Genomic DNA, 19,784 nt, shown 5'->3' with positions numbered 1-19,784 from the left:
TGGTTAAATTTTAATTTTACAAGTACAGTAATGTACTCACTAAAGTACATTACATTCTTTGTATCTGAGTTGACTGTACACTACACAACACATTTCTTACTAAATCGTCTAGATGTTATTTAGGGGAGTTTAAATAATCCACAAGTAATATAACTTCTAAATGAAGCAATGTCTTTATTTTTCAGACTTGACAGTAGCCTTAATGAAAAAGTACTGTGAAAGTTTTCAAGTGTTAGAGAGAAAGTGGAAGTGGGTGCTTGGTATAAATGTGCCACTCTGTCCCCAGTGCCAAGGGCCCTGTGGTGAAGCTCTTCACAGAGGAAGTTCAGCTCTTCCACAGAGGTGCAAGAAACTAGCTACCCACTTGATTGTCCTTCTTCCCAACTTTACAAAGGGAATATTACAATTATTTGACTGAAAAGTGAGAAAAGGAAGAAAGTAGAAGAAAAATCTATTACTTTTCAACCATACAACTTCATATTTTTTAAGTCAGTAGGGGCCTGGTGTCGTGGCTCATGCCAGTAATCCCAGCACTTTGGGAGGCTGAGGTGGGCAGATCAGTGGAGGTCAAAAGTTTGAGATCACCCTGGCCAGCATGGTGAAACCTCATCTCTACTGAAAAACAAAAATTAGCCAGGGGTGGTGATATGCACCTGTAATCCCAGCTATTCAGTAGTTGAGGCAGGGGAATCATTGGAACTCAAGAAGTCATGCCACTGCACTCGAGCCTGATTCTGTCTCAGAGGAAAAAAGAAAAGCCAGTAGGATTGAAGTATGAAATGAGCAAGGGTTTTAAATGATAGCTTCTCTCACACAAGAGTGAAGAGAATAGATTAAGAACCTCTCCCCTACTTTAACACTCTAGTTTAAGCATCTTAAAAAATACTACTTTCTTTGCTGTCATTGACCTTAATAAATTGTAAAATGAGACTAAAACATGACCCATTTTATTGGGCCTTCAAAAAAACCATATTTTGTTATTGGACATTTTGTGTTCAATTAGATAATCTTTACTGAACATCTCCAGGATGGCTAGTCCTGATATAGATCCCCGAGTTCTTTAAATAGTGGAGAGGAGCTCAGGCCCTGCTTTAACGAGGGTTTTGTCAAGAAAAGTAGGTTATACAGTGGAAAACAACAACCAACATCTCAGATACTTAACAGAATAAAAGTTAATTTCTTGCTTCTACTGCCTGTCCACATGGTTTGGCAGGAGTCTTTCTTTCTTTGCTCACTGTAGTCACTCAGAGATCAGCTATCCATCTGCCCCCAGGATCATATGGCAGGGAATAGGTAGCTTGGTGAATCATACCTGGGCGTTTAACTCTGTCACCCAGAAGTCACACATCACTTGCGCTCACATTGGGCCAAGCAAGTGTGATGGTGGAACTATTCAGGCTTGTTAGAGAACAACAAAGCCACATCGTTAAACCAGATGGTGGTGGTCAAAGTTCATGGTTGGGTTATTAGGCCGTGGTTATAAATACAGCTGCCGATATCCGGGGCTGTAACAACTGCAGATCTAATGATCCAAGGCCAGGAACAAAGATTAAGAGCGCACTCTAGGGATGGGAGAACCCATGGTGAGACTTAGCTGCATTGTAACAGAACAGACTTACAGAGACAGATAGCAGAGCCTCCCTACCGTGTCTAGAATGTGCATCTAGAAACATTCTATGCTCACTTCCTGTTTCCCCTGGTATTTATTCAAATGCTAATTACAAAGGACACAAAACGTCTAGTACTTTATAGCCTCCTTATGTTTAGGTTTCACTCCTGACCTCAAAGAACTTAAAACTAAGTAGATTCTGAATTTTTCAAATTATTTCAGGATATTGCAACAATGGACATTTTATTTGATTGTATACTTTTTTTTCTACAAGAAACTGTACTTGAAAACAGTTAACTAAGCATCTATTTACTCTCTCACAGTAAAATTTCTATGGCTATTGTTCCAGAGGTGGAGTGGTTAATATTTACTGAGCCCTTTCTCTTTGCTAGGCTTTTGATAGGCATTGTAACACAGTAGTGTCCCTTTATCCACAGAAGATACATTCCAACACCCCCAGTGGATACTGAAACCTTGAATAGTACCAAGCCAACTGCCATCAATTGAAATATGTTTCCATTCATGTCCTCCACCCACAATTTTGTTTTTTGAAACAGGGTCTTGCTCTGTTACCTAGACTGGAGTGCAGTGACCTGATCGTGGCTTACTGCAGCCTTGACCTGCAAGATTCAAGCAATCCTCCTGCTTCAGCCTCCCAAGGAGCTGGAACTATAGGTGTTTTACCACTATGTGCAGCTAATTTTTTTGTTGGAGCCCACACACAGAGTCCCCACTGGGGTGCTGCCTAGTGGAGCTGTGAGAAGAGGGCCACGGTTCTCCAGACCCCAAAATGGTAGAGCAACTGACAACTTGCACCGTGTGCCTGAAAAAGCCACAGGCACTCAACTTTAGGCTATGAAAGCAGCCATGGGGGCTGTACCCTGCAGATCCACAGGGGCAGAGCTGCTCAAGGACTTGGGAGTCTACCCCTTGCATCAGCATGCTCTGGATGTGAGACATGGAGTTAAAGGAGATTATTTTAGAGCTTTAAGATTTAATGACTGCATTCTTGGGTTTTAAGCTTGCATGGGGCTTGTAGCCCCTTTGTTTTGGCCAATTTCTCACATTTGGAATGGGAGCATTTGCCCAATGCCTAATACCTTCTTTATATCTTGGAAGTAACTAGCTTGTTTTTGATTTTGTGGGCTCATAAGCAGAAGGGAGTTGCCTTGTCTCAGATTACACTTTGACTTGGACTTTTGAGTTAATGCTGGAATTAGTTTAGACTTTCAGGGACTGTTAGGAATGCATGATTGTGTTTTGAATTGTGAGAAGGACATCAGATGGGGAAGCGGCCAGGGGAGGAATGAAGTGGTTTTGCTCTGTGTCCCACCCCCAAATCTCATGTTGAATTCTAATTCCCAGTGTTGGGGAAGGGACCTGGTGGGAGGTGATCGGATCATGGGGTGAGATTTCCCTCATGCTGTTCTCATGATAGTTAGTCAGTTCTCACAAGATCTGATGGCTTAAAGTGTGTGAAACATCTCCCTTCACTCTGTCTCTCTCCTGCCACCATGTGAAGAAGGTATTTGCTTCACTTTTACCCTCCACTATAATTGTAAGTTTCCTAAGGTCTCCCAGTCATGCTTCCTATTAAGCCTGAAGAACTGTGTAAGTTCCTTTTCTTTATTGACTACCCAGTCTCAGGTAGTATTTTGTAGCAGGATGAGCCGCAGACAAAACTCCTCAGACACCAAATTAAAGAAGGAAGGCGTTTATTCAGCCGGGGGTATCTGCAAGACTCCTGTCTCAAGAGCCGAGCTCCCTGAGTGAGCAATTCCTGTCCCCTTTAAGGCCTCACAACTCTAAGGGGGTGCGTGTGAGAGGGTCGTGATCAATTGAGCAAGCAGGGGTTACATGACTGGGGGCTGCATGAGCAGGTAATTAGATCGGAACAAAACAGAATAGGATTTTTACAGTGGTTTTCCATACAATGTCTGTAATCTATAGATAGCATAACTGGTTACGTCAGGGGTCGATCTTTATCTACCAGGCCCAGGGTGTGGTGCCGGGCTGTCTGCTTGTGGATTTCATTTCTGCCTTTTAGTTTTTACTTTTTCTTTCTTTGGAGGCAGAAATTGAGCATAAGACAATATGAGGGGTGGTCTCCTCCCTTAATTTTACATCTGTGTGAGAATAGACTCCATATGGGCTCCAACCCCACATTTCCCCTCATCACTGCCCTAGTAGAGGTTCTCTGTCAAGGCTCCTCCACTGCATCAGACTTCTGCCTGGATACCCAGGTGTTTCCATACATCCCCTGAAATCTAGGAGGAAGTTCTCAAACCTCAATTCTTACCTTCTGCACAACTGTAGGCCAAACACCACTTGGGGCTTGCATCCTCTGAAGCAATGACCCTGGACTTGGCCCACAAAACCATCTTTTTCCTTCTAGCCATGGGCCTGTAATAGGAGGGGCTGCTGAGAAGGTTTCTGAAATGCCCTGAGACATTTTTCCCATTCTCTTTGCTATTAACATTTGATTCCTCTTTACTTATACAAATATCTGCAGCTGGCTTGACGTTTTCCCAAAAGATGGGTTTTTCTTTTCTACCACATGGCCAGTTTTCTAAACTTCTATGCTCTGCTTCTCTTTTAAATATAAGTTCAAGATTCAGAAAATCTTTATGTTCACACATATGAGCAAACATTTTAGAAACAGCCAGGTCATATTTTGGAACACTTTGCTGCTCAGAAATTTCTCCCGCCAGATACTCTAAAACATCTCTCTCAAGTTCAAAGTTCCACAGATCTTTAGTTCAGAGGTATGTGACACCAGTCTGTTTGCTTAAAGGATAGCAAGAGTGACCTTTACTCCAGTTCCCAGTATGTTCTTCATCTCCATTTCAGACCACCTCAGCTTGAACTTCATTGTCCATATTACTATTGACATTTTGGTCAAAACCATTCAACAAGTCTCTAGGAAGTTCTAAACCTTTCCACATATTCCTGTCTTCTTCTGAGCTTTCAAAACTCTTCCAGCTTCTGCCTATTACCCAGTTCCAAAGTCATTTCCACATTTTCAGGTATCTTTATAGCAATACCCCACCCTTCTGTTACCAATTTTCGTTATTAGTCTATTCTCACACTGCTATAAAGAACTACCTGAGACTGGGTAATTTATGAAGAAAAGAGGTTTCATTGACTCATAGTTCTTCAGGCTTAACAGGAAGCATGACTGGGAAGCCTCAAGAAACTTACAATCATGGCAGAAGGGGAAGGGGAAGCAAACACTTTATTCACATGGCAGCAGGAGAGAGAGAGTGAGCAAAAGTGGAAGTGCCACATACCTTTAAACCATCAGATCTTGTGAGAACTCACTTGCTATCATGAGAACAGCATGGGGGAAATCCAAACCCTGTGAGTCAATCACATCCCACGCATTTCTTCCCCCAACTTTGGGAATTACAATTCAACATGAGATTTGGGTGGCGCCAGAGCCAAACCGCATCAATATTTATTGCCTTCTTAGCAAGATGTCTGGAGTAGGATATTTTAGTTTTGATTTTTCAGAATTATGGGTTAATATTTAGTGATTTGTAGGACTTCTTAACACTACGACCCATAAATGACACCTCACTTGCATTCCCATTTTATTGGTCCAAGCAACTATGATGACAAAACTATTCAGGCATGAGTAGAGACAGCCAAATCACATTATTAAACCAAGTTGTGGCTCATGACTCACATGTCAGAGGACATGAGGTGAAAGTGAAGAGACATCCATGGTAGAGCAAGGGAAATAACAGGGAGAACAGGATAAGGGAGGGAGTGAGGAGAGAGCGAGACAAGAGGTAATATATCTGACTCTCTTCTTTTATCAGGTAAGAAACATCTTTCTAGGAACACATGCAGCAGAAGCATGCTTTCACTCACTTCTTATTGGCAATAACAAGTCTACCTGGCAGTCCTTAGCTATAAGGGAAGTTGAAAAAGGAAGTACCTGACTTTTTCAAAATATGTTGTGAAAAGAGAGAGGAGTTAGGGAACCCCCATTAGACAATTTAGTCAACTATGACTTCCATATTTCTCCCACTCAATGGTAAATGATTCAAAAGTTGTTTAGTAGGTCAGCCCAGGAATTTACTTCATTACCCAGCCTCATTATCAAAACTATACTTTAATTCAAAATTCAAAATATTATGTCATCCTGTTTATCAAGAAGTCCTTCCAGTTTTGATATTTTCTTTTGATTTCTTTATGAATTTGCCATGAAACTTTTAATTTCTGTACAAACAGGTTTCTGATTTTGAACATTTCCACCTTTAAATTTCACCCTTACCCTCAACACCATCTTCAAATTCAAAGCCTCAAGTCTTGTCAATCTTACCTCAAAACTATATCTGGATCCTGTTGATTTTTCTCCATCTCTTTCTTTCCATTCTTTTTTCCAAGCATCAAGCATCATTAATTTTCATTTTGACCAATGCACTAGTGTCCTAGCTGATATCCTTACATCAATTTTTGGATCTCTATAGTACATGCATCATGTTATGCAAAGTTTTTTAAAGGTGATCTTTTAAAAATGTAAGTGAGATTAATTTTTTTAAAAAATAGCAAAAAAAAAAAAAAAGAAATAAAAATGTAAGTTAGATTTTATAACTCCTTGCTTAAAACTTTTGATAATCTTCCCATTGTGCAACTCGTAAACTCCTTAGGGCGGACCACACCCCACTGAGAACTACTTGAGTAAAGGGACTGTAGCTGTTTTGCTAACATCATACATATAGCAAATAGGAAAATAGGACAGTGCCTGTTATTTATATGTATGTATGTGTGTGTAAGTATGTGCATGCATAGGTGAGCAGGGGTGTGTATTACATGTAAAAATAAATGATAGAATTGTAATTATCATTATAGTTTCTGTAAGATTTATAGTAGGAACTCTTTAAACAAGTTCCTCACTTTTACCAAAGGCCCCTTTGATATACAATTGGATAATGTGATCATCTACACAAGAAGGTAAAATAATATTGATTAAAGCCATGTAAATACTGAGATAATGTATATAAATATGTAAATACCTAACCAACTATTATCAATTCTGTAATTTTATAGGATCCTCCTACATTAAGCATCAAAATTTTGTCTAAAATATTAGTTGGATCCCCCATTTCACCAGTTTGAAATAATACTTGAAGGTTATTCTTTTAACATTTGACTATATAAAGCTAATAAAATATCTAGTGAGGAAAAAAGAAACCATTATATGAAATAATATATCTGGTTTACTCTACAGATACACCTAAGTATAAAGACATAAATATGATCTAGAAGTAATATAAAATACTAACGATGCTTTTGTATTAGTTTCCATTTATTCTCACTAGACTATTAACAGGACTTTTAGTCAGAAGCAACTAATGAATTTTTGTTGTTGTTCCTGACCCTGTATGATGCTCTTCTTTTGACATTTCCTTTTTCATCTTTTGTGTCTTACTCTGATCTATAACCCATGCTAAGCCAAAATAATCCATGCGGATGGTAACTTACCTCAAAATTGATGCACTAATTGGAGATAATCCCTTCTCCACACTTACTACAAGGTTGGTCATCTAAAGTACAATGTCTTAATTAACCTTGAATTCTACGTTAGAGTTCTGCTGTTTCTATCCATGTTTGGCACCTCATAGATCCGGGCAATAACATATCTCCAGTTGCGGTTGCCAGTTACATAATGCCTGCAAGCAAGCTTGCCTTTCTTTTTAAATCACACAGCAGGAAAGATTTTACAGAGATCAGCATGTATTTCTGAGTTACCTGGAATATCTCTCCAAAATTACCGAGAAGCCTTCATCGTACTGTATTCCACCTATTGCATGACAAAACTCATACTCCATACCCCATTCCTGCTTCTAGTAACAGTAAGAATAAGTAAAAATTATTTATTTGCCTTTTGTTCACTGAGGTCTCATTATGTAATTTTTATACATTATTATGTAATAACAAAAGTGTCCTCTAAACTGCAAAGCTGTTAAGTGTAAAATGTCACTGCATTTTACAATGTCACTATTTTTTGTGCTTCTTTATTTTTCCATTTTTGTAATTATTCCACTTGTTACATACAACTTCTTTGCTCTTCACCAGAGTTTTTCTTATGGATTATAGCAAATAGCTTTTATTTAAAGTTTATGTATCAAGGATAATGCTTGTAAAGTGCAATAGATAATGCTCTATTTTAATTCCTTCCTTGAGGTAAGTAAGAAACTACACAGTTGCATAGATATCGATCTATTTTATAAAATTAAAATTAAAAATATTAATAACAAATGTACCTCATGTACTAGTGATATCAAAACTACATTAATTAAATTAATTTTTAATAATGCTATTTGGTAAAATTTGTCACTTGCTGCTTTGATAATATCTTCTTAGTGAAAAATCTTAAGTCACTCAGTTCCCTATTATTCAATCACAAATACATGATTAACAACAGGTTCAACTTATCTCACGGCCCAGCTTTCCCCTGAAGACTCTGCAATACAGAGGTTATGGACCTGATCCGAGGAAGTTGGGAAGTCCACATGAAACCGGTATGTAACTGCCAGAGAGAATTGTCTTATTTCTCTTGACTATGGAAATGTACACTTATTACTTAAACCCCTCACAAAAAAATGAAAAACTATGGGTTTCTAATAAATGGGTTTTTCAAGATATTTGGTAAAAAAGTTTTTTGAAAATTAAATTCTTAAGGGTTTTCCTTTTGGGGGAAAAAGGGTCATCTGTAACTATAAGTGTTTCTAGTAGTAAATGTGTAACAGTCTTAAAGTTCTAGCACATAGTCAAATGACAGATACTTACTCTGTGCCACATTAGATCAGTGGTTCTCAATCAGGGGCGATTTTACCCCCAGGGGGTATCTGTCAATGTCTGGAGACATTTTTGGTTGTCAAAACTGTGGGGGAAGGGAGGGGGTTGCTACTGGCATCTAGTGGGTAAATGACAGAGGTATTGCTGAACATCTTGCAAAGCCTAGGACATACCTCACAACAAAGAATTACCAGACACAAAACTGTCAATAATGAGAAAACTTAGATTGTATAAAACCTGCCACTTCAAGTCGTCAGAATGTGAAATTTCTGTGTAAAAAGTTAATTCTATGAGTGATTATTTTCGTTTTCAGAGGTAGCTAAAATTTCAATTGTCAAAATTCAGATTAAAAGCTACTCTTAGTGATCAAGTCTGATAAATAGAAAATAATTTGGTGGAGGTGGCTGCATAAGGGGTGATTTGTGGTGACTTTGGTAGTGCACAAACACAAAGCACCCCTATGAGCTGTCTTTTGAAGAGGGAAAAAGCTGTCTATCAAGCAGTGTATGTAGCTCATTAGTTACCTAACTGGACTCTCTGTTCTTTACAAGAGAAACTTCCTCTGGGGTTGGGAATGGGGGTGGGGGACCCTCAAGGGATGGGAGGAGGGGTGGGCAGTTTGCAAGTCTGAGAAATACAAATCTTTGAGGTGACTAAATTAAAAACATGCTATGAAGCTATAAACTCACTCCTGAATCTGTGGCCTCAGGTCAAAATCCCTGCAGGAGAGCTGTTTCCTCAATGCCTGTGCTTGTTAACATTTTCTGTAAGGAGCAGCCCAGAGCTAAGTCAGCTCTGAGCAGGACTCTACAAGGCCACATCAAAAATGACAACAGGCGGGCCAGTGTGATGAGGCATCGGTGGGAGGTTCACCCCGGGTGAGGATTCTGTCATGGCACACTCCGGGAAAATAGCAAGGACAAATGTAAATGTTCTGTTTCATTGAAAATCACTTTGGAGTATACAAAGCCTATTCCTTTTTACTTGAAAAGCTACCAATTTCTGCATTTATATGTGTCAGAGATGGAGATTTTGATGGACCACAGAACAACCTAGTAACAATTCCTATGTATGTGTTCTCCACACAGTTTAGATGGTACAATTTAGCATTACTCCATCTCCTTCTCTCCTGATAACACCGCACCTTTCTCCATTTCTCTTGTAACTGTTTCATAGCTATGGAAGAAGGAGAGAAAAACTGCCATGATGACTCCATGTTAATTGAAAGTGGTTTTAAACCAATCAAAGGTAAAAGATATAGCTCATTTCTATTGGTTTCCTAACTTATTTAAAAAAACATCCAGGGGTTTCAACCTGTGGCAGTTTTATACCCCAGAGGACATTGGCAATATCTGGACACATTTTTGGTTGTTGAAAATTTTGGTTTGGTTGTTGCTAGATGTTAATGACATCTAGTGAGTTGAAGTCGGGAGTGCTGCTGAGTATCTAATAATATCCAGTACAGATCCCTACAACAAAGAATTATCTGACCAAAATGTCAGTAGTAGCAGGGACTAAGAAATCCTGGCATAATATAATGCCAGGAGTACCATATGTCATAATCAATACTTATCATTTATTGAGCTATTACTATGTCAAGTAAACATTCCATCTACATAAGGAAACTCGATAATTCTGAGAGTCAAAAGATTATGCCTCAAACTTTATGGGCCTTTCAAAGATAATTATTTTGTAGATTTTGAATATGAAATTAGTTGAGAACAATTTCCAACATACTCATACTCAGACATAGCCTGTTAAGAATACGTCGTCCAAAACAGAAAATTTGTTTAATTATAATAAGGTTATGAATAATACATAAAGCCCTACAATATCAACCACAATATACAAACAAAGTAATCACAGTAGATCATAAATGAATGAGTTAGCCTATGTAAACCAGATCTGGCAGTTTTAATTATAATGTCAGCAGTCACATTTTAACCTCTTTATATCATTAGTAATGTTGTTAAACTTAAAAGTCTCAAAGCTTCAAAGAAACCTAGACTATAACAATTTCAGGATGCTTAATTCAAACCCAAGAAAATAAATACTACCTTAAAAACATAAGTGAATATTAACATTAGTTTATTTTTGTTATTTTCTATTTTCTTTTTAATTATCTGCCTACATTTTCATATTACAAGATTAAGTATAGAAAAGCAAAAGGCTTGAATTGAAAATTATTTACAAAAATAAATATCCGAAATCATTTTGACTTGAGGTTCCTGCGCTGTTTTCTTGTGCTAAATTGAGGATCTTGATCCTATAAAATATAAAACTCAGCTATATGGCTGGATTTATTATAAATTATATAAGTGCCCTGTTGTTGCTACTGCTTAGGTGGTCAGCACTGGTTACATGACACAGTGTTCAAAATATGTACTTTATGTGATTCATCGTGGTTTTGGCATTTTCTTACCTTTATGCATTTTTATTTTCTTCTATACTTAGAAGTGATCAAATAAATGGGGCACATTTTTTTTTTCACCAAATTTAGCAAGGTCCCAAATAACAGCTTCTGTTACGCTATGTAAATAAAGCCTTTGTGCCAATGGGAGATTCACTTGGCAACTTTCAGATTTCTACAGGTAAAAGCACATCACTTAATAGGATATTTTGAAATCCCCAAATCTATCACATTGACACATGTCATGTTGAATAAAATACATGACAACATTTGCCTTGAAAGCCAAAGAGCTTTTTAAAATATTATTTTTACAAACAAACTTTGTTTTTAAAGCCCTTTAGCATGCATTGCTTTATTCAGTAAATGAAGAAACAACCAATGAGCTATGACAATTGGCTGTCTCTACTTGCCATTGGGTCAAAATTTGTGACCATCTTTACACCAAGTGCTCTTATCCTCCATTAAGAGACATAGGCTACTCTAATTCAGTCTGATTAAATGAAAAAAAAAAAAAGAATTATAAATTTTTTAGATACTTCTTAGAAATGGTACCCTAGAAATGTGATTCAACTTCTAGATCTCATGATAATTAGCCAATAGCCACGTGCTTCCGGGGAAAATAAACAATGGGCTTCAGTGGCGTCCTATGTATAATGACGCTGGATGAATATGGCAACTTAATTCATTAAGCGTATTCCTCAGAAAATTTTACGTTTTTAAAACGAGTATTTGGAATAGTTGTTTTAAATGTGATGAAATTGTTGCCATTCTTGCTGTTACTGTGTATCAAAGTACATTGATATCTAACAGATCATCTCAATAATTATACCGTTATAATGGTTAGATAACTTTTTTAAAAAACACTGCTACTATTTAAAATTTTAGGGCTTCTGTCATATGCCTCAAAGATCAAGGAAATATTTTGTATGCACCAAGTAAACATTATTTGTGTTCATTTCTAAAAAGAAAAATTACATTGATTTATTTACTAATAAATTGTAAGCAACTAATTCATTAGTCTGTAGTATTTACATTTGAGCTGCTAAGATAATTAACTGTGAATAATGAGAGAATTTTTATCTTTTCTTTTTTTGAACAAGAATCCAATGATTACTATTTTATATTATTAGTAATTTATTAATAATTAATTAGCAGGTATTACCAAACACAGGACTGCTTCTTGAGAATTGCTCTGTGTTACTGTATCATAAAGACAGAATCAAAAACCAATGTCCAAATAAAACCAAAAACAAAAGCCAAAACCATCAAACAAACAAACAAAACTGAGGAAACTTCAGGGGCTTTGAGTCTGGTTAGAAAGGACTTCTATTGCAACAAATGCTGAAATTTGTTAAATCATTAAGATTATTTACAGAAGAACATAAAAAATAAGAATCTCTGTATAATGCATGGTTTGTTGAGGTCTTGCCCTTTGATCCCATGGCACCTGTACCTCTCCCCTACCACCCGTGTGCCCAAGAGGAATTGTCAGCTAACCTGAATTGGCCTCACCATACCTCTTACACACATCACATCCAGACACTGCTCTTGCTCCAGAGGATTTAACTACCATCTTTGTCCATGTGGAATTCCAAGTGGCAGAAAATGAATAGACCAAAGCACCTCATCCACTGGATTCGGAAAAAAAACGAGGCAGATGAAATCTCCATTCTTGTTACACTGTTCTTTCAGCTTCTATAGCACATTCATTTTGTGAAAGGCAAGGGGACTCTCACAGGAAATTTGGATGAAGAAAAGATAAAAGTTAAAGTTCTAGCCAACTTCAACAACCCCATAGGCCTCATAGAGTAAATCTTTTAAAAGCTAGTTCCTTCAGAAGGGGAGTGGAGTAGGGGCCATAGAAAGCCAGCCCAGGTCATCTGCCTCCAGTGCACATCTGCACACTCCCAAATCTATGTATACCTTGCCAGTCTCATGCTTCCATCCTTTACTGAAGGTAAAAGCCTCAGTAAAACTCTATGCCTTCACAAAGTAAGAGAGCTCATTCCCAGGATCCTTCAGGATTCCAGCAGGCTTGAGGATATCCTATCCTTTACATCCCCTTTCATATCTTATCCTTTACATCCCCTTTCATACTTGAGGTTTGCATACATTACAAAACATTTAAATTAACCTTTACTGACCGCTTTTTCTGTATATCCCTATACCGGAACCCACTTGGGGTTACACTTAGTGAATGTTGTTATTATTTTAATTCAGAAACTTTTAGAAATAAGGATGTTTGGACAAAGGGTTGTCATTTCCTTCTGCCACATACCCTAACATATTTATAATAATAAAATGAACAAGTTACATATAAATAATGATTTATGCATGTTTGCTGAAATATTTCAGTATGTGAGAGCAAAATAATATTCACATTGTACTTTCATAATTTACACTCCTAGATTCTTAAAATTTGCCAATTTCAAAAACATTCTGTTTTCAAAAGATGGTACCTACCATTGTAAGGATTATGCTATTTTCTTTTTAGCTGGCACTATTTAATTGTGTGAAATAAATTATGTGGAAGAAAAGCAGATATATTGGTGAACTATTTTCTGACAGGTTTTTTAGTTAAATGTCAAGAATTTAGGTCATTTGGGTAATTGAAGTTTCTATTACTTGGCAGGAATTTAAAATTTTTTCTAAGAATTGTGGTAGCTATTTTTGGAAAGTGTCTACTTTCATATGAAAATCCTGTCTTTAGAACATGCATAAATTCAGTGTCACTCTTCCACCCTTTCTTGCTCCCTTGAGATTTCTTTTTACCTTTCACAGCAGGGGGCTAAAGCTTTTATGATTTAGTTGGTCTTCTTCATCGAAAGGAATACAGAAAGATCTTACTTTTGCAAATATAAAAACAAAACCACCTAAATATCTTCTAGCACTTTGAAAGGGGCTCATATAAGCCAGAGACCTTGAAATACTTCAGTAGCTTCCAGGTAACTTTATCTCTGTTTCATTTCTGAGCTCTTGAACAGTGGAATCCAGTATCTGCCTTTATTTCTTCAATGTGAGAGCGTGCTCTTGGACAGGACCCTTACGTAGCTACACAAAGTTACTGAGAGAGAACCAAAGAAAGGGATTCTGATTTAAAGTGTCTAGATTGTAGGACTGACTCTCCCTTCTCCTTGTCCTTCACCAGAGCAATCTACCTCTGGCCAAGTGATCTATTTAGTTTGTTGGGAATAGACATAAAAGAGTCTGGCCAGGCAGGAGCTTCTTTATTTTGCAATGTGTTCTTCAGTCTCAGATGGTTCAGTTCTGGATTCAACCTTGATACATGTTGTGAAAATACAATTAAAACCAAAATCACCTCCCAACCCAGAAATTCTCTTCACAAAGGTAGTAGAGCTAAGCACTAGAGGATAAGCATTAAGCCAGACTGTGATGCATTTTACAAGCAATCTGCTAAGAGATTACCAAGGCGGAAAGGACTCTTACCCCCATATGTATAGCCAAGGAGATATAACCCATTGCATACACGTTTTCAATAAAAACAATAACTAGTCTTCAAGTAAGAAGACTTAACACTCACACATAATTAACCCTAACTTTCCCATGGTGATGAAAGTCAGCATTTCTGTTAACTGATCGATTTTATCCAGGGATAAAACAAACTTATCGTATCTCTATGACAAGAGGTAGTTTTACAACTTGGAGCAACATGCCCATGGAGGAAGTTAGAATCCTGCCCTCCCACAGAAACTGGAAGATAGGGATGCTATGTGTATATGTCAAAAAATGGCTCCCAGTTTCTTGAGAAGGACAGCTCTGGGTCATGAAGCTGATAAAAGGCCCCCACACACATCATAAAGAGAACAGAAAGTGCTTACAGTTACAAATTTTCTGAGGTGAATGCGCTAAGAAAAAGAAGCGAAATCTTTTCCTATATTTTCAACAGGGAGAACTAAGGCTCTTAATTATAATTTGTATTGCCATCATAGTGTCGTAGGTGAAAGACCTAGGTCAACAAAAGGATTTTGTCACAAATGTTTCACTAATCATCTTTGTGCAATGACTTACTAGTCCTATTAAAGCTTGCCTTATCTAGATATGATGTTGTTTCTTTTAGATTTTTTATACCAACTTTTGCCAGATAGCTTTTGATGATAAAACCTAAGCTAATCTGTCCTTTGTTTTTCTACTCATGATCTTTCTTGATTGATTTTATCCTGTGCCCAAACCAAAACAGCACAGCACTATGGCTATGAGAAAGAGGTCTCAGAAAATCGAGTGTCTTTATCTGTCTATTAAAGTTTGCCCTATCTAGATATGATGCTGTTTCTTTTAGATTTTTTTATACTAACTTTTGCCAGATAGTCTTTGATGATAAAACTTAAATTAATCTGTCCTTTCTTTCCTATTCATGATCTTTCTTGATTTTTATCCTGTGCCCAAACCAAAACAGCACTGTAGCTATGAGAAAGAGGACTCAGTAAACTGAGTGTCATTATCTGGCTAACAAAAGTCTATGTGTGGTTCCTCCTAGCCCTGCTATGACTTTTCCCAACTTGCAAGTGCTGTTGGAGATGTCTCATCTCACAGATTTCCCTGTCTACTTGAGAAAGGCATAAAACCCATTTTATCTTAAAAACTGTTGTAATTGGGATCACACTTTTAGTATTATGATGCTTACTTGATGACTAAATTTATTGTCCTTTTCTTAAACTATGTTGTTTAACCTCTCTGCAACATTTAATATTATGAATCATCATTTCTTCTTTGAACCTCTGCTGTTATAGTGGAGAAAAACCTGGGAAATAATAAACTCATCTTTCTTGTTTTACAGATGAAGAAACAGTGGCCTCGGAAGATGGAAGGACTTGTCTAAGGCTCCACAATTAGGAAGTCTCTAGACATAACTCTCTTGGTTCTCCTGTTCCTTCTCTATTTCCTCCAGAAGCTGCTCTGTATTTGACAAGAAGTAGATATTAGTCAAGATTCGTTGCTTTTACTTTTGCTTTCTTTTTTGTCTTTTTTTTTGGTGGAGGGATATCATCTGCTTCCTGGCTTATATGATCAACTTTATACGAATAGGAAAGATCATGGACTTAGTTGTGAGACAGTCCTGGATTTGAATATTTGATCATTCAACTTTGTATAACTTACAAACACGTCACACTGATTTTAGATAAGTTAAAGGTCATTTATTTATTTTATTATTTTTATTTGTTTCAAGATGGAGTTTCGCTCCTCTTGCCTAGGCTAGAGTGCAATGGTGTGATCTCGGCTCACTGCAGCCTCTGTTTCCTGGGTTCAAGTGATTCTCCCACCTCAGCCTCCTGAGTACTTGGGATTACAGATGCGCACCACTACGCCCAGCTAATTCTGTATTTTCAGTAGAGACGGGGTTTCACCATGTTGTCCAAGCTGGTCTTGAATTCCTGACGTCAGGCCAATTGCCCGCCTTGGCCTCCCTAAGTGCTGGGATTACAGGTGTGAGCCACTGCGCCTGGCCAGTTAATGGTCATTTAAATGATCTGTGAACCCAAATGGCTTCAGGGATGAAGGAGTTAAAGTTGTAACTTATGATAATATTGAACATTAAAAATCAATGACCGAAGCTTCCAACTCAAGAAACTAAAAATAGAATAGCAAATCAAATCAAGGTAATGTACAAGAAGGGAAATAATATTGATAGGAATAAAAAAGCAATGAAATATAAATTAAATTTATATGAGAAAATTAAGAAAACATAGAAGCCTGTTATTTGAACAGGTGAATAAATCTCTAGGAAAACAAACAAACAAAAAAAGATGGAATATATAAAATGCCAATACCAGGACTTAAAAAGTGGCATTGTAACACATCTTGTAAACTTTGAAGAGTTAGTAAAATTATATTAAGAATAACATTGTGTCAATAAAGTTGTTAATTTGTATTAAATTAATAACTTTTTTGAAAACATGGCTTATCAAAACTACCTCAAGAAGACTTAGAAAGTTAAAAGTTTTTTACTTACAAATTGATTTTTTTAAATTTAAAATCTTTGCTCTTCTTTCCCCTCAAAAATCCTCCAGGTCCAAATGCTTTTTGTAATGTTGGGGTTTAGAACATCATACACCAAAGTATCGTGCCTTGCCGTGCTGTCTTTGAGCTCAAGAAAACAAAAGGGCCTCAGAAGTGAGGTCTCTCTGACCTTCTTCCATCCTTTTGCCTCCTGCCCCACTTTCTCCCCCAAAGCAAGCCATAAAACCTAGAAAGAACAGTCTGTGACCTACTTTTCCTGAAAGTAGGTCATAAGACCCTCCTGTGACAGATGCCCTGCCCTATGCCAAGAAGAAAGAAATGTTGCACAGATAGGCCAAGAAGACTCTGAACACACAGGCCTTGCTCAGTTTATTCCCATTAGAGCATACATTTTTGTCCAATCATATTTCTATAAAATTATCCACTTCTTTGATTAGATTTAGCATAGAAACAGATGGTCTTCCCTGGGTCTTTCAGTTTTCATTTCTGAAGGATCCCATGTCACATAAAACCTTGATTATATATAAATTTCACCTGTGAATCTTGAAATGGGTGAGGAAAACACAACTTTTTTTCTCCTCTACTGTAAGAAGTAACATTCACTTGTATAAACTTTTCTTGGGAACTCAAAAAAGGAAACACTTCCGGTTTAGTTTAAGAGGCTAGCATAATCTTTTTCTTTTTTCTTTTTTCTTTTTTTTTTTTTTTTTTTGAGACAGAGTGTTGCTCTGTCGCCCAGGCTGGAGTGCAGTGGTGCAATCTTGGCTCACTGGAACCTCTGCCGCCCGGGTTCAAGCAATTCTCCTGCCTCAGCCTCCTGAGTAGCTGGGATTATAAGTGAATGCCACCATTCTCAGCGAATTTTTGTATTTTTGGTAGAGACGGGGTTTCACCGTGTTGGCCAGACTGGTCTCAAGCTCCTGACCTCAAGTGATCTACCCGTCTTGGCCTCCCAAAGTGCTGGGATTGCAGGTGTGAGCCACTGTGCCTGGCCTAGCAGGACCTTGTTATCAAAAATTTACTCTAGCAAATTACAAAAAAAAAAAAAAAAAAAAAACCAGCAAAAATACTAAGTAAAATATGAGTACATAAAACCAGAGAAATGTACGAAGAATAATAGACCTACCTAGTACCATATATTGTGACCAGGTAGACTTTATTCCAAGAATTAAAGGGAAAGTTTACTATTCAAAAACAATCAATGAAATTTTACCACATAATTTAAAAAAAGAGACAGAGAATGAGAGAGAGAAATCTTATAATAATCTCCTCAGGTGTAGGAAAATATAAATACATTTATGATGCAAAAAAAGAAAAACACCTTAGAGAGTTGGGTAGAGAAAGGCAGTTTCTTAATCTGACAAAGAGCTTCTGTAAAAACCTACAGAAGATCCTATAGTAAATGTGATATTATTGAAAGCTTTTTGCCTGTGTTTGGGACTGAAAGTTGTTACCCAGTATCATCACTGCTTCCCAACAAGATACTCGAGGCCCATCCTCGTAGACTAATGCAAGAAAAAGAAATAAAAGGCATAAGGCAAAGAATGGCAGAAATACGGCCATGTACATAGAAAATCCAAATGAATCTGCAAATTACTAATATTTGTAAGTGATTTTAGCAGCATTGAATGACAATAGCATGTGGTCATTAAACAAAAACCAGTTGCATTTCTTTTTTTCTTTTTTATTTGTTTCTTTCTTTCTTTTTTTTTTTTGTTTTGTTTTGTTTGAGACAGAGTTTTGCTCTTGTTGCCCAGGCTGGAGTACAATGTCCGATTTCGGCTCACTGTAACCTCAGCCTCCTGGATTCAAGTGATTCTCCTGCCTCAGCCTCCCAAGTATCTGGGATTACAGGTGTGTGCCACTATGCCCAGTTAATTTTGTATTTTCAGTAGAGACATGGTTTCACCATGTTGATCAGGCTGGTCTCAAACTCCTGATCCACTTGCCTCGGCCTCCCAGAGTGCTTGGATTACAGGTGTGAGCCACCACACCTGGCCTACATTTCTTTATATCAGGAACAAACAAATTGGAAATGAAAATAAAAATACAATACAATTTATAATAGTATCAAAAAACAGAACTATGGCCAGGCACAGTTCACTTGAACTCGAGAGGCAGAGGTTGCAGTGAGCTAAGATTGTGCCACTGCACTACAGCCTGAGTGACAGAGTGAGACTCTGTCTCAAAAAAACAAAAACAAAAACAACATCAACTATTTAAGAATACGTCTAATAAAAATATGTAACACATCTACAATTAAAGCAACAAAACTTTCCCAAGAAAAATGAAAGAATACCTGAATAAATGGAAGTGTATACCATATTAATAGTTTGAAAGATGAGTAATATAAATAAGTTATTTCTAAATTGCTGTATCTAATGCAATCTCAATAAAAATCCCAGGAGATATTTTGAGAACATTGCCAAGCTGTTTCCAAAATGTATAAAGAAATGCAAAGGACCAAGAATAGCCAAGACGATGTTGAGGGACCATGCTGGGGGGCTTACATTTTTATAGATCAATGTATAAAAGCAAGAATGAGAGAGTGAAATCCTATAATAATCAGTAATTATAAATATTAATAAAGGTAAAGTAATTTTGAGTGTTGGTGTAAAAATAGATAAAGAGCTGAATAGAATCCAGAAACGAACCACTACAGTTCACCAGAGGAAGGGTTTTTTTGTTTTGTTTTGTTTTCAGTAAATGGTGCTGGGTCAGCTGGATAACCACGTGGAAATACATATCCCAACCCATACTTCAGCATCAAGGACAGATATCAATTCCAGATGGATTGTATATCTGAATATGAATACTCAAATAATAAGTGTTCAAAAAGAAATCATAGCAGAATATCTTCATAAACTTTAGATGGCCAATAATTTTCTGTACAGGGCACAAAAATTACTCTTCATAGAAGGACAAATTTTAAAAAGGCAAATTAGATAACATTAAAATTGAGAACTTTTGTTCCTGAGA

At 37.1% G+C, this 19,784-nt stretch overlaps 1 long non-coding RNA gene across 1 annotated transcript; it reads left to right on the top strand.

Annotated features, from left to right (window-relative positions):
• Window positions 1–4,785: 4,785 nt before the first annotated feature.
• On the top strand, window positions 4,786–17,540 carry LOC110741604. The gene is made up of 3 exons (XR_002518081.2): window positions 4,786–8,142; window positions 9,596–9,667; window positions 15,625–17,540. It is a non-coding gene; the product is annotated as an uncharacterized LOC110741604 (long non-coding RNA).
• Window positions 17,541–19,784: the final 2,244 nt, after the last annotated feature.

This window comes from Papio anubis, chromosome 1, assembly GCF_008728515.1.
Source record: "Papio anubis isolate 15944 chromosome 1, Panubis1.0, whole genome shotgun sequence".
Taxonomy (NCBI): Eukaryota; Metazoa; Chordata; class Mammalia; order Primates; family Cercopithecidae; genus Papio; species Papio anubis.
The sequence above is the reverse complement of the archived record's forward strand: the minus strand, read 5'-3'. Positions and strand labels throughout refer to the sequence as shown.